Genomic DNA, 26860 nt, shown 5'->3' with positions numbered 1-26860 from the left:
GTTCATTGTTTATCGAGGGGTTGAATAGTGGTATTCCACAAAGGAAGCTGGACAAATGGAGAGTCGCAATGAACTTTGGTCTCTGGGAGTTGAATTTCACTGTATTCCCTGTTCTTCCTCTTGCCATCAGCTTGTAGGCTCTTGCCTTTAAAACCTTTACAATCTTGTTTTTATATAAAATGGGGCTTCTCAAATCAACTCCGACTTCTGCAACCATAAGAAGAGTGGATTTGCTAAATGGCTTGCCCCTCCCCACTGTAAGACCTCACCATTTTCTCAATTTCTCTCAACCTCTATTATTTCCCCTCATTAAGCATGGATTCTTGTCAAGACAAAGAACAGAACATACTTTGGAAAGTCTATTTTTCAGTCAAAAGAAAAACACTTTTCAATGGATTCGAGTTTGTAGTCTCAAACTCTTGAGTCATATTTCAAAAATATTTCCTTTTTTGACAAGAATTTGTTCCTCCTACTCTTGTTTCCATCAGTATCTAATGGTCAAGATAGTATTGAGCAAAGTTCCCTAGAGACACATGTTAGAAAATGACACATAATTGAAATCTGTCCATTTTTACCTAATGAGTCATTCAAGTAAAGTACAATAATTACCATTTATTGAGGGGCTAGCATGTGCCAGGCTGCGGTTATGTGCTTTTAGAACATGGACCAACTACCCAAGGCCACTCTGTATTCTGAGCTGGATCCTAGATTCTACTAACCCAGGACTCCAGATGGCACCATCTTTCAACTACATAGATTTATTAATATTTTCAAACAAAAAGTTACTTTTGAAAAGATCTGTATTACAATGGAAATTGACCATACTGAAATGGAAATATCCACATGTAATTATTAACGACCACTCTTCCTCTTTGGTCCTGGCTCCTTTCTGTGTCTGTGAAAGGCTGGTTGAATAATGCGTTAGACAGTCTTGCAATGACTCTTCTGGGAGAGATAACCCCGAATTTGCCGGGATATCTATACAACAGCCAGCTGTTCATTTACTCACATCAAAATAATCTGCTCTTTGTAAATGGGACATTCACAGACCACCAATGTGAGCTTACTCTAGCAACCAGGTTTGCTTAAAGTACAGGTTTTTTAAATCTATTTATTAGCTTTTTTATTTGCTATTTTATTCTTATTTATTATTACTTTGTTATCCACCCACTGATCAGCATTTGACTGACAAGTTTTTCCCCTTGACCTCCTTAACATTAGCTGAAGAAATAACAAGAATGTTTTCAGGACATGGTGGTTGAACGATGGGTCTGGAATCAGACTGATGGGGTCTCACTGAGATCTGCTACTTACCGTGAGACCTCGGACAAATTACATGAACTCTCCATGACTTAGTTAGCACTTCTCTAAAATGGGGATGAAAATAATAGTACCTATTTATTAGGGCAGTGTGAGAATTAAACGAGATGATATTGTGCCTAGCAAGTACACATAATAAACAATGGTAAATATTATTATAATTGTAATCTAGCATATTACTTCCTAGATGGTATCCTTGAATGAGTCATTCTTCTCGGGCTCTCTTTAAACACCTAAGCACACAAAATTGTCACACACCTTTGAAACCCAGTGTTACCTCTTCTGTGATCTAGCCTGACTTCCTCAGGCAGAATTTAAGCCAGCTTGTCTATACCATATTTCAACTCACCACACTGTATTATGGTTGTTTGTATATACCATCCCATAGACTGCAGATGTCTTACTAGAAAGTGAGGATGGCTTTACCCACCCTGGATCCCAATGCCTCACAGTATCTGACATCAATCCATTTTCAACAAATATTGCTTTAATAACTGCATGTAAAGTGGAAGCTTTTTCAGAAGACCGGAAGGTCATTTTGTTTAAATGACAATTACAACAGGAAAAACACATGCATTAAGTCTACCTTTTTAGCAAATATTTAAAAAGTAAAATCCCAAAGTTGGGTGCTTTCTATATGGAAAATGTCTCTTAAAGTTTATGTGCAATAAAATTATCTTTTAGAAACTTCAGAAATCATATGGGAGTTATGTCTTGTTGGTGTTTTTGCTTCCGTATTTGTTTTTTGCTTGTAATTAGGGAACCAAGTCAAGTTGCTGGAAGGCAACAAAAATTTGGCACCAGCAATATGGGATTTTAGGATAGGAACGTCCTGTTAGGATGGCTACAGTTTCTACAGCATAATGGAGACTTGCCCCTGAGGACTCTAGAAACAGACGCTGGTGTGGCAGAGCAGGAGACTCTTCAAATTTGAGTCATGCAGAAGTTAACTAAAAACTCAGACCTATTCAAAAGTAAATGGGTTTTGTGCGTTATGTAAGTTTCTAAAATCTGAGTTCAAATTGCGCTTTTGAACTAGTTAAGGCCCCATTAGATTCTGCCCAAAGCTGAATTATGTGAGAAAGGAAATTTAACACACATCTGAGAAATTAATTCATCAGTGATACGAGTCTTGTATGAGAGAAAGTTTGTTGAATGAGAATCATAATAATGGCAATGTGGCTTTACACTTAAATGACTGCCGGCATGATCGTTGCACCTTGTTTCCTGCTCGAGATAGGATTTCAAAGAGATTTTTCTCTTTCCAGCTAAGAAAAACAACAGTAGTGAAAGGTCTGAAATACGACAGAAATGTTGGCACTGGAAAAGATATTTGCGATTTGGAAACTTCCCATTGGACCAACGAGGCCCAGAGAAGGTCGGGGAGTACAGCGATTTGTCTGAGGCTCAACAGCTACGCTTCTTCACAACCACCATCACGATGGCCTCAGCCGTTTTTTGACGTTTGAGATAAATTGGATTCTGCATTTCACTCGCCCATTGGGAGGCATTCTACCTTCATCACCTCCAAATTCTCTGATTCGGGCCAGGGTCAGACCAGAGAGTCCAAAATAAAGGAAGTCACAAGCGAAAACTGAAACACTTGGCAGGTCAGAGCTTGATAAAGTGGACTTCGACTGAGGACAAAAACATGTGCTTGGTCACAGATGGCCAGTCAGCAAAGTGGAGTGAGGAGAGAGCATAGGTTTTAGAGCCAGACCGAACTGGTTTTAGATCCTGGTTCCAGCTGGTGTGGCCCTGTAGCCTCAGACCTGGCACTTAACCTCACCTGCTACCCAGAGATGATATTGGTCTTGCAGGGTATTGAAAGGATTTTATTCGCAGCTATCGCTAGGAAGGGCCTACAAATACTTTGATTTTAATCACATAAAACCTGATATCATGAGTAATTAGAACTCCTATTTCCTTAGTGGGAGAAACTGAAGAGCAGAGATGTTAAATAAACTAGTTCAGGTCACACGCCAGGGACAACTGGGGATTTGAATGAAGGTCTGTCTGGCTCCACAGCCTTCGCTACTGGGGTATCTCAGGATTGGTAAAAAGGCAAGCCAAGAGCCCAGCATGCTGCCTGGTGCTTGAGCAAACAGTTGTTGTTACAATGAAGCAGCGAATCAGAAACATGGCCACTTCCCCTCCGCCCAACACCGGGGGGAAAGAGAAGAGTAGTGACTTGGATGGATGAGAGCAAACAAGTGGATCTAGAGGTGGAAAGGGGAAGTGGAGGCAGGCGTGCAGGCGTGTGGGCTGGATTATCTGGCAGCACTCACGATGCCCCCCACCCGACCTGTGGGGATCTACTGTACTTCCTTCTCTTCAACTGTCCCTCTCATGCTTTCTTTCTGTGCAGGTGGGGCCTTCCTGGGCCATCGTGACCATGCCTCGAATGTTGTAAGTAAATATCTTGCCCTAAAATGAACCATTTTTCTACCCATGTACAAACATCTCCTCTTAATCATCCACTGCCAAGACTTCTGAAGGTTGAGATTTCCCACTGGTACATTCCTGACCCAAATAGGAGATTGTGCATTGCCCCCAAGAAGACATAAATGGCCCAGTTACAGGCACTTAACATTAAGAAATCTTCTGGAACCAAAATAATCAAAATGTCATCAACCCGTCAGGTTCCCCAACCCTCTCCATGAATCACAGCTGTTGTGCCCTCTTACAAGGCCAGATGAACTGCCCAGAGCCTGGCTGGGGACCAGCTCTGCAAGGTTTCGGAAGGAAGCCCCAGCACAGGTTTGTCCTGCCGTGGTGTGAGGAAGCAGGAGTGAGACTGAGGGTGTGTGCTTGTGAGGTCTGTGTTTTTTATCTGCAGAATTCATACAGCCAAGCGAGGGCCACTCCCGGCTGGGGGCTGGTGAGTGGAAGAGAGTGGAGACTGTCTGGGCCTGTTGGAGTTCTAAACAGCATCTGGCAAAACCTTTCAAACTACTTTCTGCAACACACAATCTGCATAAACTCCCTGGTGGCAATTTTGGATTCATTAAGGTGCAGATTTGATTTCTGAAACCAGTTAAGTGTTTTTTGGAGTCAAGTTTAGCTGAGAAGGTAGATGGCTAGGGGGAGAACAGAATCTTAAGTTAAATGAAAGTCTGCAACCTTTTTAAAAACAGAATTGTATTTCCAGCATTTAGCACAGGCCTTAGAAGAAAATAGGTGCTCAATATAAAGTAATTGGGGGCACCTGGGTGGCTCAGTTGGTTAAGTGTCTGTATTCGGCTCAGGTCATGATCTCAGGGTCCTGGGATTGGGCCCCATGTCAGGCTGCCCACTCAGTGGGAAGTCTGCCTCTCCCTCTCCCTCTGCCCCTCCCCCTGATTATGCACGTACTCCTGCTCTCTCTCCCAAATAAATAAATAAAATCTTAAAAAAAAACCCACAAAAAACAAAAAGTAATTTGGGATGTGGGGGGTAGAGGGCTGAGGATGAGAGGCAGCTTTTAAGGTGCTGTTCTTCTATGCCTCACCAGTTCATTACTTAGAAGGTGAACCTTGGGAGGAGTGCTGAAAACCCCTGAATCATTTTCTAAAAATTTACAGCCTTCCAAAGGGAAGTCTAACCAGCAATGCTCGTTTTGGGGGGATCAGTTTTGGGTGTGAAGGCCCTGTGGAATCTGGGCCCTATCTGTCTTCTGTCTGTACATCTCATGTACCATGGAGCAGCCCATTCTGATTTGTGCCTGAGTTATTCACAAAATGACTTCTTTCTCCTACTATATTCAGAGCTTACTGATGCCTTGCTAACCTAGCACGATGTCTTGCGTGCAGTAGGAATTGAATAAATGTCTGCATAATGAAAGCTTGTAGAGGAAAGCAAAAATCTCATCTCCTGAGTTACAGGGGGACACTTTGGGAAGCAAGTACTCTTTGAGACAATCCTCCTGTCTGTCTCCTCCAGGCACAGAATTAATCTAGCAATGAGGAAGAACAAGTCCCTTCTAACCACAGAAGAACATAACCAAAAGACAAATTTTAGAATACTGGTAAAGCAGGCAAGTTTATGAAAATACTAGCTTACACTTTGAAATTTTCTGGAAGGTTTGTCATCTTCTTTGATCTTAGCTGTAGCCTAATGTCCTGAACTGCTAACCATATGCCCCAGCGTCGACCTCCACACACTTGCCCCTCCTAAAGATGAAACCAATTATCGTCTCTACCATTTAGTTTTTTAATTCTTTTTTTTCTTCCAAGATTTAATTTAAATCCAAGCTAGTTAACATATAGTGTAGTTCTGGTTTCAGGAGAATTTAGTGATTTATCACTTACCTAAGACACCCAGTACTCATCACAGCTCCTGCCCTCCTTAATGCCCGTCACCCATTTAGCCCATCCCCCACCCACCTCCGTCCATTGTCTCTACCATTTAGATTCATGTCTTCTGTTAAAGACCACACTGGGGGCTCTAGATTTGAGTGTGAAACAAACAAAAGATGATTAAGAAGATTCAGGAGAAATTCAAATGAGGGATTTCATAAATAATGTTAGCATACTTGGCCACTTATATACATTATGAGTAAACCCCACTCCCCTATAAAAGAGGTCATTATGACTCTCATTTTACAAATGAGGAAACTGAGGCCCAGCGAGGTTGAGTGCTTGCTTAAACTCACACAGCCGGCTAGTGCTCCAAGCCAGGGCTTCACACCAGGCCAGCATCTGCCTCCTTCTAATTCGCTGTAATGCCTCCCTTACGTGTGTTATTTAGAAGCCTGATGCACATGTTCAAGAGCATGGAATACAGGTAACAAAAGCAGGAAGCTACATTAGTCCCCGGTCCTGAAGAATGACTGGATTGTCTGGTTTCAGCTGAGCTCACAAGGACCGAGCAAGTCCTCCTTTTCCAGACAGAAAACACAGTGACCTACTTTTCAGGACTCTCAGAAGCAACCATGATGAAGGAGGCTGCAAAGACAAAGCCTTCGGCGAAAAGAAAACAAGAAGGCGATGAACCGCTGGAACGAGGCAGGTGCCCTGTCTGAATGGAAGCTCCAGCAGGGGAGACCGGCAAGACCCCCATCTCTGGTGCAGCCCTCCGTGCATATACTTGCCCTGGGTGAGAGTTCTCTCCGCGAACACTGGAGTGGCGGGAATACCAACCATGCCACCAGGTGTGGTCAAGTAATTTAGGAATTATTAATCCCTTGCTTCTCCTCCTGCCTTTATTTAGCCAGAAGGAAATGAGAGGAAGCAAATTCTAATTCGTTCATCTGTCGTGCAAGCGCCTCATACAGATTGGAGGGAGGCTGAAGCAGAGTGAGGGAAATTGGCTTTAGGAGTCTAAGTTTTGGCTTACTATATTCTCCCCCTCCCAGAGGCGAACAGGAGTTACGCTAAACTTTCCTCCCACATCAACATTGTAAAATGCCATATAGTTTAAAGAGCCAAACTTACTGTTGAGGGGCTCGATAATTGAAGTCCAAAGTCAAGGAGATGATCTCGCTTCTCTTTTGTGAAAAACACCATATGCTCTTGGGTGGATCAGGAGACTCGCTGGGCTGTTATTAATAACTGGCTTAGAGATTTATGAAGAAACATGAGCCAGACTGTCACGGGAGGATGCAAGTGGAAAGGAACTGACAGGCACAGGTGGGATAAATTATAACAAAAATATACTTAGGCCCACACAGGAACTCAAACAACCCGTGAGAAAGGGATCAGCGCCCCATCCCCAGCAATCAATAGAACCTTATGTCAAATGTTCTAAGAATAAAACAATAACTAATAAGAACACCGTTTTACTCTCTGGGAGAACACCATGACTCACTTAGTGTTATACTATCCTTTGTTCTTCTGAGTGATTCTTTTCCATGGATATCTGAATACAAATTTATACATTTTTCCTGGTTTACTTTGACTTCCCCCTGTTTTTAAAATATATAAACAAATGGATTTTCAAATGCACATTATCATTTTGAGATTTATTTACCTGTGAGCATATCACTGTCTCTCCCTTAAGGAACCCAAAACAATTCCTGGCAAAGTGTATGTATGTGTATGTGTTGGGGGAGGGGAGCAGGTCTCGGAATAGTATCACACAAGGGAAACTGTAGCACTGACGTCCGAAGAATAGAAGCGGCATCACAACTTGGCTACTGGTTGCAGTGGTTCTCCTTTTGAAAAACTGTATTTCAAAAAAGTCCAAAAAAGATATATGCCTCCCCTGCCCTCAACAACTGATGTTAAATTGTTTGGATCATTAACAGCATGCTTTCAGACCTAAATTATATTAAACACTGGCTCTGCCTGTCCGTCTGAGGTGTTAAAAGGAAACAGATCATTAGACAATGTTATTGAAATACCTAAGGATACAAACTGAAGGGGAAAAATTCTTGCCAAATCGCCTCATTCTTAAGGTTCTAGCTACCTGTCACCTTGGCTCAGGCCTGGCAACTGTCCTTTTTCCAACTAAACCCTTTTCAACCAAATCCTGGGGGTGGGGGGAAATCAAAACACCTCACTACAAATAGTGGGGTGCTATTTTGCTGAGGCAACTGTTAAAAAGAGAAAGTAATACACCTGTGACCACCAGCTTAAGAGATGTGTTAAGAGGGAGAGGAGTAGGTACAAGGCCTTAATTTTTTTTCATACACCGATCAGTTACAATTCTTGAGTACCCACTGAATATATATACAATTCTTGAGTACCACTGAGTATGTTTATAGAACACACTCACGTACTATTGTAAATACATGATGTACATCATAAAACACAAGTGGAAATTTTTAAAAGATGAAATTTAAAAACAGACATTCGAATACTGTCTTAACACTCCTCAAGGGTCATTTTGACCCAAGCCTGGGGCCTGAAGTTCCCACTCTGCAGATGACAGGGGAGTGGTTCCGAGCCCTAGCTCCATCACTTACTACCACTTACTGTGGGTTGAATCGTGTCTCTCAGAAAGATATGTTCAAGTCCTACCTCCCAGGACCCATGAATGTGGCCTTATTTGGAAATAAGACCCTGCTCATATAATCAATTGAAGATGAGCTCTTCCTGGATTAAGATTGGTAATACTGGGCCCTACCCCAATGACTGGTGTCCTTAGAAGAGAGGGCAATTGGGATCCAGAGAGGAACACAGTGAGGACACCATGTGACAAAGGAAACAGAGACTGGATTGGTATGCCTACCAGCCAGGAACCCTGAGGACTTCTGGCAGCCACTGCAGGGATGAGAACACGAGGAAGAATCCTGCCAGAGCGGCTTCAGAGAAAGGAGGGCCTTGTGGACACCTGGATGTTGGACTTTCAGCTTCCAAAACGGAGACAATACATTTCTGTTGTTTTAAGCCACCAAGTTTGTGGTCATTTGTCCTGCAGCCCTAGGAAATGAATATATTAATTATGTGATATTAGCAATGTGACATAAGTAATGTTATGTATTCTTCTTGTGCCTCAGTTTCTTCATCTGTAAAATGGCAACCGAAATGTAATCAGGTTGTTTCCAGAAATAAGTGACATAAGGCATGGTGCAAGGCAAGGTCCTCAGCATGGTGCCAGGAACATGCAAACAATAGCTTACACTTAGGGAAGCTTTATGAGTGAGGACGGGGGCGGGCGGCGGCTAGCCAACTTTGGTGGAGCACTCCTTCAAAAACTCACCACTCGGAAACTTGTTGGGGGGGGTGAGTGAAAGGAGGGGAGCAGGGGCAGGGGCGTGATAATGTTGGACTCTACCTGAATCCTGTGCCCCTGAACTTCCTCACCACTTTGTGTTCCAGGAAAAGGTTTACAGCAAAGAACCACCCTTCTTCAAATGACTTAATCTAAGACTGGTGGATAACTCCCTTGTTCACCTACAGCCAAGGCCAGACACAGACCCCCTACATTCCCTCTCTGTCTCATAAATGGTCAGCTGAACTCCAGTTTGTCCCCACTGACCAATCTGAACAAAATACTCGCTAACGTGTCTTGACCAAACTCTACTCAGGCTTCTCTCTCCAGACAGTCCCCTGAACTTTGACTCACCTGCATCAGAATACAGAATACAGGGCTCCTTCCTTATCAAATTTTCCAAAAATTAGCGGACCACAGACATTCTCTGATCAATTGTCTAATCATACACCCTCTCACCTAATTGTGGACACCCAGTCCTTTCAGCTTTGTTCACTCCTCTTTATAAAAGAAAAAGCCATTTTCTGCCTGGCCTTTGAGATGCTTGTAGATCTTGTGATCAGAGTGTTATCTGAATTGCAACGGGGCCCCCTCCCCATATTATGTCTCTTCTCTTCTTTTTAATAATTTAAAATGTTTTTAATTGTGGTAAAATACGCATATCATAAGCTTTGCCATCTTACTCATTTTTTAAAAAGATTTTATTTATTTATTTGTCAGAGAGCACAAGCAGTGGGGGGCTGCAGGCAGAGGGAGAATCAGGCTCCCCACTGAGCAAGGAGCCTAAGGAGGGACTCGATCCCAGAATCCTGGGATCATGACCAAAGCTAAAGGTAGACACTTAACCAACTGAGGCACCCAGGCGTCCCTCATTTTAGTTATTTTTAAGTTTGCCATGCAGCAATGTTAAGTGTATTTACACTGTTGGGCAATAGAGTCCAGAACTTTTTCATCTTGCAAAACTCAAACTCCATACTGTCCCCTCTCCCTTCACCCTTCCCCCCTCCCCCGGCCCCAGCCCCTGTCAGCGACCTACAATAGTCTTTTCAAATGAAGTCTCTCCTTACCTGAATCTGGATTTGTTTCTCTTTGACAGTTTTTGGGTACCATGTCTTGTACCGATGCTGACCATCCGTCGGGTCCCTCCGTCTCCACCCCGGTATTCATGCTGGCTTCTCGGATTCTGTGTTCTGGGGATATAGGATCCATGATGGTGAGTGGATCCAGTGCTCTGGCCATTTGTGTGTTGTAACACTTTAAGGAGTTACACTGATCCTTTCAGGCAAAGAGAACTTTCTCTGGTTCTTCAGCGAGGCTTCTTCAGTTTTTCCTCTGTTTCTCTAGTGGTTTATTTTGTAAGAAAGTTCCCTCAGCTCCTCCACTGAGGTTTGAATGAGGGGGATTGGGATTGTGCGAGGAGCATTAGAGGAATACGAAAAGTAGTATCTTTTCTGTCTTCTCTAAGGTCTTATATCTGATTTAATCATCTAATCCCGTGGGCTACTAGCTATATTAGTTTACCTGGGCTGTCATAATAAAATACCAGAACTAGTGGGCTTAAAACAATAGAAATGTGTTGTCTCACAGATCTAGAGGCTAGAAGTCTGGAAACCAGGGGTCTAGGATGGGGGCGGGGCCGGGGGGGGAGGCGCGTGTCCTCCTCAGGAGGCTGTAGGGGAAGAGCCCTCCTTGCCTCAAGTTGGCTCCACATGGTCACCTTCTCCCTGTGTGTCCCTATCTTCTCTTCTTATAAGGACACCAGTCATGTTGGATTATGGCCCACCCCAGTGACCTCATCTTAACTTGCTTACCCCAGCAAACACCCTGTTTCGATGTAAGGCCACATTCATAGGTACCAGGTTAGCGCATCAACATGTCTTCGGAGGGGACACAATTTGATCCAGAACAACAGTTCTGTCTCTGGCCCTCCCCTCCCCTTCTCTCTCTCTCTACAAGCTTTGCCAAGATGGCACCGATTCAGGTCAAGATCTTCAGTAATGGCCACATTTTCCTAAAGAACACTTGAAACTTGAGTGACGTCTTGAGGAAATGAGACAACTCCTCAGTCTGGCCCTCACCTAAAATCTTCCTTCCTGTCATTCCCTGCCCCTCGCGGCTCCTTCTTCCTCGTTTTTACTAAGTCTGACCTTCCTTTAAATTCCCTTGAATTGTTGGATCTATTCCCCTTCAAAACCCTTCCCTCCTCCACCCCTCTATCTCCCTGCCAGAACCTTCCCCTTCCCACACTGGCCCCTCAGCTCCTATAGTCCCTGGAGCTCGAGGTGGCCCTCCCCTTGTCAGGATTCTCAAGGGGCTCAAGGACCCCAAGAGCAATCACCCGAGGCTGAAAAAACGACCTGGACACAGATGGGATATTTAAGACACTTAGATGGGCTTTGGAGACCCTCAGAGGGCCGTTGGTCCTCCTCAGCCCTTTGTCCAAAATTTAGTCCACAGCTCAGAAGATGACATCTCTCTCCCTCTCTCTTTCTCAAAAAAAAAAAAAAAAAAAAAAAAAAAAAAAAAAAAAAAATTAGCCCTGAATGAGACTCTCTGGGAGAAACAATCACCGAGAGAAGTAATACAAGGTATCCAGGATGTGCACTTGTTAAGGGAAAGGAGAGTAGATTTGTCCTAAAGTAATGATTGTGTGTTTAAGAATGAGGAAGAGGGACGTGTAGGACAAAATCTGAGTGGATTCAGAAAGTTGTAAAGTTTCAGAGAAAGGGAATTTTATTTGTCATTGTCAGTGTTGGCCAAAGTTTGATGGGCTTATTTAGAAGTTTTTCTATAAAAGAGCTTTAGTATCAGGGCACCTGGGTGGCTCAGTCAGCTCAGGTCATAATCCCGGGGTCCTGGGATCAAGCCCCACATCAGGCTCCTTGCTCGGCGGGAAGCCTGCTTCTCCCTCTCTGTTCCACCTGGGCTCTCTCTCATTATCTCTCTCTCTCTCTCTCAAGTAAATAAATAAAACTTTAAAAAAGAAAAGAGCTTTAGTATCAAATATTATACTAATGCAAAACTAAATTTTGTCTCTGCTAAATGAATGAAATCTTCCTACTTTGGGAAATAGCTAAAGTTCTTTACGATCATGTTACCTCTCTTTGTTTGTTTGTTTGTTTGTTTATTGAGAGTGTGGGGAGGGGTGGAGGGAGAGAGAGAATCTTAAGCAGGCTCTATGCCCAGCGCAGAGCCTGATGCGGGGCTCGATCTCATAACCCTGAAATCATGACGGAGCCACCCAGGTGCCCCATACCTCCTTTTATTTCTTAATCTTTTTTTGTCACTTTGATTTTAGATTGATCTTATTTTGTTTTGCCTACCACAGGAACAAACAAATTTCCCTGCCAGTTGCATTATTTTTTTAATGAACTCTTATCAGATCTTTCGCTTTTGAAAATTATCATTAATAAGCTAACCACAACCACTTTAAGTCTTTTGTGATCTACAGAGAGTTTGTTTTATTCTGATGCTTCCCTTAACCCATTTGCAAATCAGCTACAGGCCAGAGTGCTTTGACTTTGACAAAGGATGGTCTCAGAGCCACAAGGTGAAAGGGCTCAGCCAAGTACCCTTAAGCACAGGCTTCTAATGTCATTGCTTAAACAATTTTGAGACCGTACCACTGGACTGAGTCAGGATTTCCAGCACTAACAAGGAAATTAATGGGTTCATGGGACTGCAAATCCAAGATGGAGCAGAACAAGAATTACACAGAACTGAGTAAGCTGATGAGGGATGATTTGGGATTTAGGATTTTGTTTTTTTAATTTTACTAATACTTTAATATTCTGTTTTCTGGATATAAGGAACTCCTTTTCCTTTTCTCTTAAGCTAGCTACAATTTTGAAGTCTATGCTTTTGAAAAAAGAGAAATGAAACATTCTAAATGAAACATTTCTAATGAAACATTATCTTTTTCTCTTTGTCTGATTCCTCGAGAATTTGAAAACTTTTATTGAGTATTCTTATTTTCATGGCAATATAACTATTTGCATAGGTTCAATGAGAATCTGACCTCTTTATTAATAGGATATAATAGAAAACATTGGTTATACAACAAAGGCTTTGTCCAGAATGTTATATTTGAGAATGAATTAGGTGTGACCAGTTAGTTTTGAGGAAATAAGGTTGAGTTTTTAGAGCCACTGCTTACGAAGTCCTCTTGCGAAAACAAACCCTTGGTATCTGGCTTACAGCATTTGCAGACTTACAGAGGAGTAAAATGTTCTTTTCCTGACAAGCTCAGGATATGGGCTATTTGAGGGACCTTGAGAAGAGAGGAATTCATCCAAATCTATGTGTAATGCAGGTGAAATCTGATGGTGAGTTCTTGGCTTGGCTTTCCAGCCTCAAGAAACTTTTAAAAGTCCATTCTGAGATTTCTTATGAAAACTTCCAGCAAAGCAAACTTAAAAAGGCCTGTACATTAAATCATCATTCTTGCTGCACCTCTGTAAATAATCAGGTCATATCTAATGAGACTAGCTTTATTTTATGATTAAGAATGATCTTTCTTTGTGGTTATCTTTGATACAAAGAGGGATAACTCTAGAGAATTTTTGTGTTTCAGTGGAAAATAGTAGCAAAACCTGTGGATTATCAGATTCTGGCCCTGTTCATTGTTTCTGAGCCAGTCTGAGTCTCTTTGTAAATTGCAGGTAACTGACAGATATGAACTCCTGTAAACTGAACTAGATCCTATCATCTTGCACACATTGTCAAACCTTGTTAAATTTTCACTTCTTTTATTTTCCTTCAGAATCTGTCTACAACCATCCGAACTAACATTCCCAATTTTTCTCCCTCTCTCTTGCCGTGGCATCACCAAGAACTAAAATATGACTGACCAGATCTTCCTTGGGACTTTAGGTTGCCTTGTCATTGGCTTTTTTCCCCCCAACATCTGAGGAAGTACTGCAATCTAAAGCCTCTATAGACCTCAAAAGACAGATCTCGTCCCTGCCGCAGCCCATGCATGGGCCAGATTTCTCCCTGGAAAGGCACTGTCTGGGCTACCAAAGAAATCTGGCAAAATGCTCAGGTCATGTGTGCCTTTATATACAAGGCAACCAAGACCATGGACAGCATTTCCAAGAGCACTGACATCTTAGCTTCAACCAACTCAGTGAGCAGAGCTGGATTACCACCTGCCTCTCAGAATCTACTGGAATAGACAGCCCTAGGGTGCAACTCCTGGCTCTTTACCTAAAACAACTATTTATATTAATACTCTCTATTTCAGGGGCACCTGGGTGGCTCGGTTGGTTGAGCGACTGCCTTTGGCTCAGGTCGTGATCCCGGAGTCCTGGGATCGAGTCCCGCATCGGGCTCCCTGCTCGGCGGGGGGTCTGCTTCTCCCTCTGACCCTCCCCCCTCTCGTGCTCTCTCTCTCGAATAAATAAATAAAATCTTTAAAATAAAATATTTCTCTATTTCACTCTAGTCATCTTTCTCTTTAAGTGCCTGATCAGTGGGATTCTAAATCAACTGATCTTATCCACTACCTCTCAGTAGATGATTTAACTGATTTTGCAGAAACAATACCAAAGAGAGTCTTCAGGAGACTATTTTTTTAGATGATTTTTCCACTCAGGAGATTTAAGCCCACCTCTGAGTTGTTCAACGATAAATGATATTTATTCATCTTGAACAAAAGAAGGGACTGACATGGCGGCCCCTGGGTGGCTCAGTCGTTAAGCGTCTGCCTTCGGCTCAGGTCCTGGTCCCAGGGGCCTGGGATCGAGGCCCAGGTCAGGCTCCCCACTCAACAGGGAGTCTGTTTCTTCCTCTGCCTCTATACCTTCCCCTTGTTCATGCTCTCTCGCTCCTCTCCCTCTCAAATAAACAAAATCTTTTAAAAAAAAAATAGAAGTTATAAAAAAAAAGAAGGGACTGACAATGCTGAATTTTTAAAAATTTTTGATTGTAATAAAAGACACACAACGTTAAATCTATCATCTTAATCATTTTCAGGTGTACGGTTCAGTGGTGTTAAATGCATTCACATCATTGTGCAACCAATCTCCAGAACTCTTTTTGTCTTGCAAAATTGAAACTTTATGCCCATTCAAAAATAACTGGCCACTGTCCTCTCTTCCCAACCTCTGGTAACCACTGTGCTACTTTCTGTTTCTATGATTCTGACGACTCTAGAGACCTCGTGTAAGTGGAATCACACAGCATCTGTCTTTTGGCCACTGGCTTATTTTACTTACACAGTGTCCTCAAGATTCATGGGTATTATAGCATGTCAGATTTTCCTTCCTTTTTAAGGCTGAAAATAGTCTATTAAATGCATTTACCGTGTGTTGTTTATCCATTCATCCATCAGCGAATGATAATGTTGACCTTTATCTGAACCCTATGTTCCTAGAAAACAGTAGTCAAGAAATCCCCCTACACTTCTGTGCTTCAAAATGGCTTTCTGCAAAGAACCACCATTCATGTGACTTAGATAAGATCCATGGATGCCCCTCTGTTTACCTAAGACAAGACCAGACACAGACTCTCCAACTTCCCCTTCCTTGTCTCATAAAATGATTACCTGAATTGTTTGCCCCCACCAACCAATCTGGATAAAATACTGGCTAATATGACTTGACCAAACTTTAGTCAAGCTTCTCCCCTTCCCACAGGCCCATGAACTCTGATCCCCAGATCAGAATGCAGAACAGCCTTTCCTGACCACACCAGTCTGCAGAAAGTTTTGAAACTCATACAGATCTTCTGTTCAGAATGTTCTCACTGTGCAATAGTCCAATCCCCCTATTGCAATAGTCTCAAATAAAATTTCTCCATACCTTAGTCTAGATGTGTTTTTATTTGACTGGGGTTAGTGAGAAAGTGCTGAGAGTTGTACCACTAGATGCAAACTTTGAGGACCATGGCCATGGTCCCAGCCTTTATGCAGATAATAATTTCTCAATCCCATTTTATAGGTAAGCAGGTGGAGCTATAAGAAAGCCAAAGGACACGCTGAGAGTCACAGTACCATGACAGAGTGGGCATCCGGTGCTGTCGCTGATTTCTTACAAAACCGTGCCCTTTCCAGCACGAACATACCTAATGTTGGTCAATGTTTGTAGATGATGAAAACATTCTCTAGTATTCTAAGAAAAGGGAAATGGATCCAAGAGTGAAAAAAAATGAACAGAACACCCAGAGTTTAAAGGAACCTCTTTCAGTCTGGAAATGAATGAAAACCATCCAAATGAGAACAAGCAAAGGCTATTTATTCAGAAGCTGCTCTAGCAAGGGAGTCACCATCACTTACTTTGGGCAGAGACTCAAAGGCCGGCAGAAGACTGGGAAAGTTTTACAGTGGATAAAAAAGAAGGCCTCAGGTGTGCCCTAACTGGAGGCTGGAGGTTGGAGGCATGGGGAAGCTGGACGTAGGCTAACTAGAGGTGGGGAATCCTATGTGACTGATTAGGAATGCATATTGGCTTTCTCCCATTGGTCCTAAAATAGAAGTGGATGCAAACACTAGGCAAGCTGTCCCTTACGGAGGGGGTAAGGGACCAGCTTACCCAGCTGTCCTGGCTGTCTGGGGCTGTTGGCCACAAGGGTTATGAGTTGGCTTCCTGGACTGGTTACTGTTGTAGCAGGTTGGCTTTCTGGGCTGATTGCAGCAGGTTGTGGGTCTGAGCCTTATTTTTATAGATAGTCTGATCCTTGTATATTCATTCTCTCAGGTCTCTCGGGGACCCTGCATTCATAGGAGGCCTTCACACCAGCCCTGCAAATGATCCCACACTCAGACCAGGGATGGTGGCAAGAGGCTTGCCCCTTGCAGAGGAGAGAGAGCTAAGTTTGTTTCAACTACCTTCCCTCGACCCCCACATTGTCCCCTTTTTTTTTTTTTTTTTTTTTTTTTTTTTACTAAAAGGTGAAAATCAGGGCCTGAGCATCATCTCTGGTTTTCCAGGGCTCTCAGACAATTCTCAGACTAAGACCCTCCACCTTGGCTTCTATGGCTTATACGGTTCACAGAATCTCAGAAAATCCAAAGGATTTCAGCAGCCTCCTCACATGGCCCTTATAGGTACAGACGGGGAGAGAGGTCAGAGATTACAGTGTTTGGGTTCTGGTCTAATTCTGCTGAGATCTTCTTGAGGCAGTAGAGGGGACCGGATGTCCTCAAAGTGCTCAGCCAGTGGGTGAGATGAGTGAGTACACACACTACCCATGTTCCCAGACCTCCCATGCGCTGTCTCAACTCTGAGCCCCTAAACGCTGCTCCTTCTGTCTAAAACACCCATCCTTTTCCTAATTCCTCACTGTGAATTCCCTTTTGCCCCTCAGTTCCCAGTTGCCGTATCACCTCTAGGAATACTTTCCCACACCCCAGACTCCTCAGCACACACATATGTTCCTGCAGAGTGCCCTGTGCTCACCTTTCCTGGACAGCGCACACTGTTCTGCTCCAGGGCTTTTGGCCTCTTTTCCCCAAATAATCATAAGGTCCTGAAGACCACCCCTCTACTTACCTCCTGTTGTCTGTCTCATTCCTAACATCGAGCAGCCCCTCTGACATATGGAGGTGCGCAACACAGAGGGGGCACGCAGTGGAAAGACTTGACTGATGGAGAAGGCGTGCCAGGGCTAAGTCCGAAAGGAGAGGTGGGAGTTTGCCCACCTCCCCACTGGGAGTCAATGGGGAAAGCATTTGAGTTAGAGCTATGAAGAGGAGCAAAAGCTTGGGAGGATAGGGGGTGCATATGGGGAGGGTAAGAATGGCCTGCAGCTTGCTTCGTTGGAGGAAAGGGACAAGGCGGAGGGAGTTGGACGTGGAACTGAGACTTGAGGGGTCAGGGGAGGGGGAGAGGCAGGCTTCCAGCTATGGAATGAACGAGTCATGGGGACGATGACCAGCATAGGGAACACAGTCAGGGTATTGTCTGCGCTGTATGGTGACCGATGGTAGTCCCCCTCGTGGTGAGCACAGTGCAGCATGTGGGTGTGTACACCTGAGACCAAGGCAACCGTGTGTCCAAACTATACTCGGGTTTTTACAAAAGGAGACTAAGCGGGGCTCTGTAAAAGCCTTGATGTTCTGCTTCATCACATACTCGCAGTCTACCTCCAAGTAAGCAATCTAACCTCTCCATGCCTCCCGTTCCCCCCTCATAGACTGAAGATCGTGAACAGTCATCCCCATGTAAAGTTGCTGCAAGGATTAAGTGGGTTCACATGCACCGAACACTTAGAAGAGCCCAGAGTAAGAACTAGGAACATGCTTCCCAGTGATATATATTATGTTAAACACTTCATCCCTTAGGCAAGAGGAGGCTAACACTTCTATTCTCAGCGAGGGCGAGATAAGGTCAGCTTTGTCCAGAAAGACAAAAGGAGGAGGGGTTGGAGTATCAAGACTGGAGGCCAGAAAAGCAGCTGGGAAATCATTTCTTACAACAGCCTGATGGGCGCTGAGGGCAGACCTGACTTGGGGCAGGAGTGGAACGGAGAAACAGGGTTGAGTTGCATGCAGCAGGTACATGGTTGGCAAGATTTAGTGCCTGGCTCGAATTGGGTGGAGAGAGACTGCAAGAAGTCCAGGACACCCCCCCAGATTCCTGGTGTAGGCAGTTGGGTGAATAAGATATAGAAATTCAAGGAGTTTGTGAGCCCTTATTATATATCAGACCCAGAGCTGGACTTTGATGCAAAAGATGCTGAGGAATTGGTCCGGGGACACAGTGAGCCAGCCTGTGGCCAAAGGAGACTTGAAGCTCTGTCTCCCAGTTTGTGCACTTTTCCAAAGCATTCCCATGCAATCCGAGACATGGGTCCTTCCCAGGGATAAGATTTCTGACCCACCCATCACAGCTCTTCACTCTGGAGGAGAAACGAGGAACATTCGGCAGGGAGGGAGGTGGCGGGGGCGGGGGCTGTGGAATGGCGAAGGAGGTCCACACCAAAACAGTAATAGCGCCTGACCTCTAGCCACCTCCTTCTGGCAAATTTCTCTTATTCCATTCATTCCGATGCAAAAATGTTACATACACTTTGCCTCTGATTCCCATTTTTATCGTTGCGGACAGATCTCTACTGTTTATTTTCTAAATTTCAAAAAGAGTTGTAGTTTAAAACTGACACTGAGGTGAAGTAATAACAAAATCCTATTGGAATTATGTATTCAGACTGTCTTTCAAGTACTTTTCCCCAGTTTCATCTCAAGAAGCTATTTGGGTTTTTGTTACTAAGGAGAACCTGGATTGATAAGTGTGTCAGTGACGTAAGAAAACAAAGCAAATCCTGGAACAGTAACATTCTAGAACCAACACGTCCCTCTCACAAGCCCATGGCCCCTCCGAGGGCCCTCAGCACAGCCGAAGGAAGTGTTCATCAAACTCCAGGCTCCAAGCATCCCTAGACAATGCCATTAGAGTCACAGAGAGCCTGTGCATGTTTTTACGTGGCGGAATGCACAGCGTCCTGTGTGAGTGCAGCTTTGTTGGAGGAAGGCACACTGGCTTCTTGCAGGAAGGTTTGTCCAAAGTAAAGGTAACTGGCAACTTGCAACTGCCCGTCAGTCCTTGATAATATTTGTCAGGAAGCTAACTTCCTGTCCTTAATCAGCCCAGTATTTTTTAAAAAAGCTATGAGAATGGCCTGGGCATGGCGGGGGGCAGTGGGGAGGAAGTGACAAAGAACAGTAATCAAAAGCTTTTGCCCATTGTCTCTGCCCCGTCCAGCTCCATCTGGCCCAGTTTCAATTTCTGGACACACTGGGGGAGAGTGACGTGGCTGATACAGCAGGCAAGCGGTGGAGAGTTCTGCTCAGTTTTCAGAAATGATACGTCACCACATTTTGAAGGCGGAAATTTCGTAACAATCAAGCACCTAACTAATTCATTAAGAAAGCACAGCACTCCAGAGGAGTTTATAAATGACTCAGAAAAACCCTGAAAGGAATCTTACATATTTCAGACGCAGCATTCACACGACGCTACAGCCAACAGAAAACAAGTGGTTTTGGAAGAAAGCCATTGTCTTTTTTTAATTGCATGGGCAAAAAAGAAAAGCCTAGAGAGATGACAAGCTAGATGGACATATATTATAGACCTTAGGATCATGATAATCCTGGTGTGATAATGTCACAGAATAGAGGACTACATAATAATAGTTCTCATATCTTGAGGGCTTGCTTATCCTAAGTGCCAAGTCCCTGTCGTGAGAGCTTCAGATACAGGAACCTACCTGTCCCACACACTCTATGCGGAAGTCTCAGGAAATGGATGCCTAGTGGTTTGCAATTCATCCCAGGATCTAAGTGTCCACTGATGCACTTACGCTTTCAAGATATAAATGGGCGGCTGAAACAAAAGCACGTTCTGATGCAAAAAAGAAAAGAAAAAAAAGTTTACAACAAAAAGGATCCACACCTCATATCAACTGAATTGTTTATTCTGGTCTCCCTACTGCCAGATTTGATGAGACGGTAAATCCTGGAGAAGGAAAATTCTCAGAAACTGATTAACCTGGAGAGGTCAAGACGGACGAGCTGCTGGAGCCCTCTTTCAGGGAGGCCCAAAGTTCCTTCAGAGATGTAAGTGGGCTGAGCCAAGCTATAGATAATTCCATGTATCATGCAAACACAAACAAAAAGGCACCTCAGGGTATGCGTTCATAGATATTTCAGGTCAGCCTGGCTCAGGGTTTGCAATGTAGGTATGTCCCCCCTTACCTTTGGAGAGATTCCCAATGCATAAAAAAGGCCAATAACATGAGCAATCTGCGCTTGCCTAAATGGTAATAAAATCTATTTAATAATTGAACATCTTGCTGCCAATTTAAGGCACTTGTTTTCCTAAAGTACACAGAGAGTAAGTAACATAAAAAAGAATTGGTTTTTAAATGCTTTGCAAATAAAACCACTCCTCTTTTCCTCCAAGCTGCTATATTTCCCATCTCAGCAATGCCAGCTCTGGATAACTGAGCCAAACTGCTCTCTGAGGTTTTTTCTGTAGGACCAAAGAAGAGGACCAAGGACCTCTTCAGATGAGGGGATGGAACTTGAAGACAGGGTTCCTTGGATTAGGAAAATGATTGGAAGTCTGGGTACCAGCAGAATCTAATCCAACTTGTGCTGATTCACGGCTCAGCTGGCACTGCCCTAGACTTCCAACCCAGTCAAATCAACAAATTCTACCTTGTGGAGAAGTTAGGAGGAGAGTAGAGAATATTAGAGGTTTCCTCCACCCCACATTTCTTTACATTTAGTTTTAGTAAACCATTTGGTTTCACAGCCAAGACAAAATAGGTGATGATCTCTTGGACCTCAGAGTATCAGAAACGTGCTGCCCATGTCCGCATGGCCATTTAAAATTCTTTTAAATTACCATTCTTAAGTACTGACCTAGGGCTAGTGAGACAAGCAAGTTAGAAGCTTCTGCAAAGCTCTGGGATTGTTAAACTGGGTACGAAGCCCACCTGAGAGCCAGACACTCAGAGAATTCTGCGCGTCACCTTGATTTACGCTCGCCCGCGCTCGCCCGTGCTACACAACCTGGGCTTATCCAATTAGTCACGAACACTCACCACAGAGAAAGGCCAGCAATTTTAAAAGCATCCAAAAGTTGAGCCTCATATTTCCATAAAGAAATTGAAAAGCCAAAGTGAAATAAAGCCCAGTGATTTCCTCTCTCTTGTGTCATTCTTAAACTCAGGCATACTACTGGGGGTCTCTCTCGATACTTGATGGAGTGTCTCGATACTGGACTTGATTCTTCAGAAGCCACATTACTGATGGACCTTGGTCAGGACTCCCAGGCCTCTTACGGTCCCAGAGTTCCATAAGATCAGCTTAAACCATGACAACAACACCACATCTCGACTGAAAAACTTGAACACCCTGGGACAGGTGCAAGCAGTGGCCTTCCAGGCCAAGGGGAAGCCCCTGCCAGGTGAGCCCTATTGTCCGTGAAAATGTGTACATGGGAACAAAAGGGGAATAAAGGAGAGAATATTTCCGTGTGTTTCACTTTTACCAGGATATCAGTTCACTTGTTCAGCGTCCACAGTTCACAAAGCCATAAACTTGTTTTCGGTACAGAGCAACTTCTCGCCCTGGTTCACATTTTTGGGGGGTGGTGTATGAAATACTTTCACCTTCTTGCAAAAATTAGAATAGCCTATGGTGGAACCTCTAGCACTGTCTTTCTCAAAATTCCCTTCTTCCTCTCCATCCTTAAAATCTCTTGGTCCTCTCCCTCCCATTTTTGAAAAATTTATTGTGAAAATCTTAAACATACCAAAGTAGAGAACAGTCTATCACGTAATTTAGGCAGTCAGCATACTGCCCATCTTGTTTTATCTATGCTCACACCCCCTTCCTCATCCTCCCCCCATAAATTATTTTAAAGCAAACCCAAAACATCCTATCATTGCATTTGTAAATATTTTATTTATGAACTTCTAAAAGATGCAGATCTTTTAGAAATATTGTTTTTATTTACAGATAAGAAAGAGGCTGGATGTATTATATACATCAATAAGTAGTCAGAAAACATAACAAAGCAAGACTGGAGAGATTTAGAAACTCCCATAAAGTCATGAGTCAGGCAAGAGTTAGTTCACCTCAAACCCGTATCTTCTGCTGCTTCAAGCTCTGCTCTTTACAGCTGTACTCTGTGACCTCTCTGGCAACCTGTCCCCTACCATGGGATGGCTCTGCTGAGTTAATCTTTGGACTCAGATTTAAGGGGAAAGCTCCACCTGGCACATAATCTGCCTAAAGCCCTGCAGAAAGGTCTCCTGGTAAACCCAGAATCTTGCCCAGATGGGTTTCTGTTTCTGTGGCCTTCCCTAGCACTTTCATTCCAGGGTCCTGACATTTCTCAGGGATCTGGGGCCCAAGTTCTCAGAGAAGTAGCCACTGACTAGGAGAAAAGAGGAAGGGAAGGGAAGGCAAGGGAAGGGAAGGGAAGGCAAGGGAGGGCAAGGGAAGGCAAGGGAGGGCAAGGGAAGGGAAGGCAAGGGAAGGGAAGGCAAGGGAAGGGAAGGGAAGGCAAGGGAGGGCAAGGGAAGGCAAGGGAAGGGAAGGGAAGGGAGGGGAAGGGAAGGCAAGGGAGGGCAAGGGAAGGGAAGGCAAGGGAAGGGAGGACAAGGGAGGGCAAGGGAGGGGAAGGGAAGGGAAGGGAAGGCAAGGCAAGGGAAGGGAAAGGAAGGGAAGGGAAGGGAAGGGAAGGGAAGGGAAGGCAAGGGAAGGGAAGGGAAGGGAAATAGCCATGACACCATTATCACACCTGGAAAAGAAATTCACAGTACATCTTTCATACCAACTAACCAGGGAGAGTTCAATCCATTTCCCCTTTGACCCAAGCATCTTGGATTCTCAGATGCTGGACTGAGCCTGGAGGGAGACAGGCTGCCTTGCTTCCCAGGGCACAGCCTCCCCACACAGACACACAGATAGGTCAGGGAAGCCACCAAATGAAGTTCACAGCTTTCCCTTCCCTCCAGTCTGAGCCCCCTCTCCCCGCCCCCACATTTTTTGCTATTCTATCCCCAACAGCTTCCCAAGGATTTTGTGGCAGCTGCCAAGGGCCCGGGCTCCGGAATTCCTTGTCTGTGAGGTGTGCCTCACAATGATCCGTCCACTTCGTCCCCACATTTCTTTTCCATCAAGAGATCCCACGTTCTGGAGCCCGATGATTTGGCCTTCCAGTTAACTGTTTGATTTGACCCAAGGCCATTAAACGTGTGTGCCAGTTTATAGTCCAATAAAGGGGGCTGAGCTACGGGGCAGCCTGTCTCGTCTGGACCGGCTTCCAGAGAGTGGGGCGAACACCAGTTCCCCGCCGAGCCCCTCAGCGCCCGCGCCCCTCCCCCCGTGATGCGTCTGCTTCGGCGGAGGGAAGTCCTGGTCCGCTGTTCAGGCTGCAGACTGGGGTGTTGGGGAGGGCGGTCAAGGCAGAGTCGGGGGGGAGATCTGCGCTGCCTGAGATCCTGAGGGGAGCGCGCGGGGTCTAAGCCGCGGTCTCGCACCGGACACACGGGAGCCTCCCCACCAGAGCGAGAGCCGCTGCCTCACGGTCTTGAGACTCCTGGGGGGTGGGGGGGGGGGTCTCACCCACCCTTTGTCCTCTGCTGAGTCCAGACCCAAGCTTGCTCTTAGCCTGAAGCTGGGCTCGGGGCTTGAGGTCCCCCCAATAAATGACCTTCCCCACTGTCACCACGTCCTCCTTTGCAACAGAACACAGACACAGCAGTGGCCTTCGGTTATAGGAGCCTCCTCTGACCTCCTGCCACCCCACCACACCCTTCTCCCAGCCAGAGGCGCCTAGAACAGGATCAAGGCCCCCAAGAGCTTACTTACATTTCCAGGAATTCTGTCAGTTGGCTGTTAAACACAGACTACCAAAAATTAAATTATATAAATGTATAATTTAAAAGATCATAGTACAAACAGCTAATAAATACTGAAAACATGTCCTAATTAATTTACCACGTTTTACTATTATTAAATAGCTTTTAAGGTTATTTACAACGAACCTGTCTCTCTGGTGAAAACACAATGGAAATGGTGCATGACAGCCTCGTTACCCCAAGTTCAGGGACTTGACATGGAGGCTCGCGATCCCATTGCTGGGGAGCATTTACACCACAAAATTGACACGCAAAAAGAAGAAGGGCTTAGTCTCAAGAGAGCAGAATGTTAAACACTTACCAGCGCACCCCTGTCCGACTAATCTCCGGGATTCTAGACCCCCGGGCACGCCCTCAGCCCAGCTTGCTGAAGCCACGCTGTATATTATTGAACTTAAAGAGTGCAAGGGACAAATTAGTACCACAGCGAAGAGAATCCAGGAAGTCTTGAATCCTATCTCCAGTCTTGGCCAACCTTCCCTATGAGGCTCACAAGACAGACAGACTGACCACAGTCCCTCGGGCGTCGCTCTGCGGCGTCCGTATTCTGGGCTGGACTCGCGCCGGGACCTTGTGGCGGAGGCCTCTCTCCCCACGGGCTTCAGTGCTCACCTCCCACTGCCCTACTGCTCGCCCTTCTGTCTTTCTTCTGCGCACACACAGCTCGAGCCATCTCAGACTTCTCTCATTCCTCAGATAGCCCGCGCCAGGCGCTTACAAACTCGGTAGCCGGCGGGCACCACCCTCGCCACCTGCATGCTGGGCTCTGAGGTCCGCCGAGCTGCTGCTCAGCCCCATGGCTTGCGCAGCGGAGGGATCTGTGAGCTTACTTGTCAAGAGAAAACAAGTATCTGGATCTTTGTAAAATAAGAATTTCCCTCATTTTAAGGTAAAAAGTATTTCAAATTGTCATAAGTTGTAACTACGCGAGGTGGATATGCTAACCTCCCTTACTGTGGCAATCATTCTACAATATATCCGCATATCAAATCAGTACACTCTGCGTGTAAAACGTACACAATGTCATATGTTGATCGTTTCTCAATCAAGCTGGAGGAAAAGAAGGTAAATAAAACACATGGCATTTCTCAACTCCTGGGAAAAACCCTTTTTTTCCATGAGTACTCCAGGCTAAACCAACTGATGGTGAGAGGTGCTGAGTTCCCAGGCCACCAGTGCGAGTCCTCACAGCCTCTCAGCCCTCCTGATTTCAGCGCAAACACTCATGCACCTTGCCAGCATCCCTCATTAAACATGAGCGGTCACTCTCAGCGCTCCTGGCCCAGGCTTTTGAGAAAGCCTCACACACAACCTAGAAAATGCAAATGTGGGGGTGGTTCTCCACCCCCCCCCGGCACCTTTAGCCAACAGGTGAAAAGAGTTGGTGAATCCAAGTCCCGGCATTCCTGCGCTCTGGTGGGACAATTCTGAGGCACTTCTAAATGATTCCTCAGGGACACCCCATGGGGTCGGACTCCAGTTACCCCTAAGGCTAACAGGCTCAGCAACGCGCCCTTCAGTGGTCTCGACTTTCTCTAAGTTCTCATTCCACACCCTGGAGTCACCCCCAAGCAAGCTTCCTGCACCCAAGTCCTTGTCTCGGTTTGCTTTCAGGGAACCCAAACTGTCTACGTGGACAGATGGTCTTACTCCAGGTTTTCGCACACCCTGTCTCCTCTGTCCTGAACACTCCCGAACAGCTCTTCAAGAATCTGTTAAAGATCAGTTCGTCTGTCAGTCTTCTCTGACCCTCATCTCTTCGAATGCCATGGGATCCCACTACAGTTTCCCTAAGCACAACACTCCCGTACTTGCAAACCCTCAAGAAGCTACAATACAAAGAACCCTATACTCTCTGAAGTTTTAACATGTTCGTTGAATCCTACTGACCCCATTCCCATTCCTTTTTTACAGGTGAGGAAAACGAAGCTCAGGAAACCGGATGTGGGCAGACTTGAACTCACGGGACATCTTCCAGTGCGCTAGCTCCCTTAAACCTGAGGCTTCGTGCCCAACATTACAGTGACTCATAGGAGTAGTCAGTTCTCCAGGTTGAGGATTTGCCAGCAGTGGCTCACGAGCACCCAGGCAAAGCAAACCCCAGGGGAGGGCAGGGAGGAAGGTAGGTTAACTAGGCTAAACTCGAATTTCAGGAGTGGCCTTTTATTTATTTATTTTTCAATGTGATATATTTTAATAAAATGAAGGATAAAAATCATGTGATCATCTCAACAGATGTGGAAAAAGCATTTGACAAATTTATTAACAATTTATGACAAAAACTCAATAAAATGGGTATAGAGGGAATGTATCTCAATATAATAAAAGCCATATATGACAAATCCACAGCTAATAACATAGTCAACAGTGAAAAGCTGATATTGTTTTTTCTAAGATCAAGAACAAAACATGGATGCCACTCTCCCTACTTTTATTCAGTATAGTACTAGAAGTGCTAGCCACAGCAATTAGGTAGGGAAAAGAAATAAGATTATACAAATTTGAAAGAAAGAACTGTCACTATTTGCAG

At 44.8% G+C, this 26860-nt stretch overlaps 1 protein-coding gene and 1 long non-coding RNA gene across 3 annotated transcripts in view; one reads left to right on the top strand and one right to left on the bottom strand.

Annotated features, from left to right (window-relative positions):
• MRLN (myoregulin) overlaps nucleotides 1–26290 on the bottom strand; it is a 31374-nt gene extending 5084 nt beyond the window's left edge. The window contains exon 1 of one of the 2 annotated variants that reach the window (XM_073886199.1): nucleotides 26221–26290. The gene's annotated coding sequence lies outside the window, so the exon portion shown is untranslated. Of the gene's footprint in view, nucleotides 1–6734; nucleotides 6828–26220 lie in introns of those variants that run through there. The other variant, XM_025850229.2, reaches the window with a different exon arrangement.
• Nucleotides 3687–20485, top strand: LOC141371351 (uncharacterized). Its single transcript, XR_012376249.1, has 3 exons — nucleotides 3687–3729; nucleotides 10052–10168; nucleotides 20389–20485. It is a non-coding gene; the product is annotated as an uncharacterized lncRNA (long non-coding RNA).
• Nucleotides 26291–26860: the final 570 nt, after the last annotated feature.

This window comes from Callorhinus ursinus, unplaced genomic scaffold, assembly GCF_003265705.2.
Source record: "Callorhinus ursinus isolate GAN/ISIS: 27379988/994484 unplaced genomic scaffold, GSC_fseal_2.0 scaffold69, whole genome shotgun sequence".
In the NCBI taxonomy this organism is placed as follows: domain Eukaryota; kingdom Metazoa; phylum Chordata; class Mammalia; order Carnivora; family Otariidae; genus Callorhinus; species Callorhinus ursinus.
This window is presented reverse-complemented; position numbering and strand designations above follow the sequence as displayed.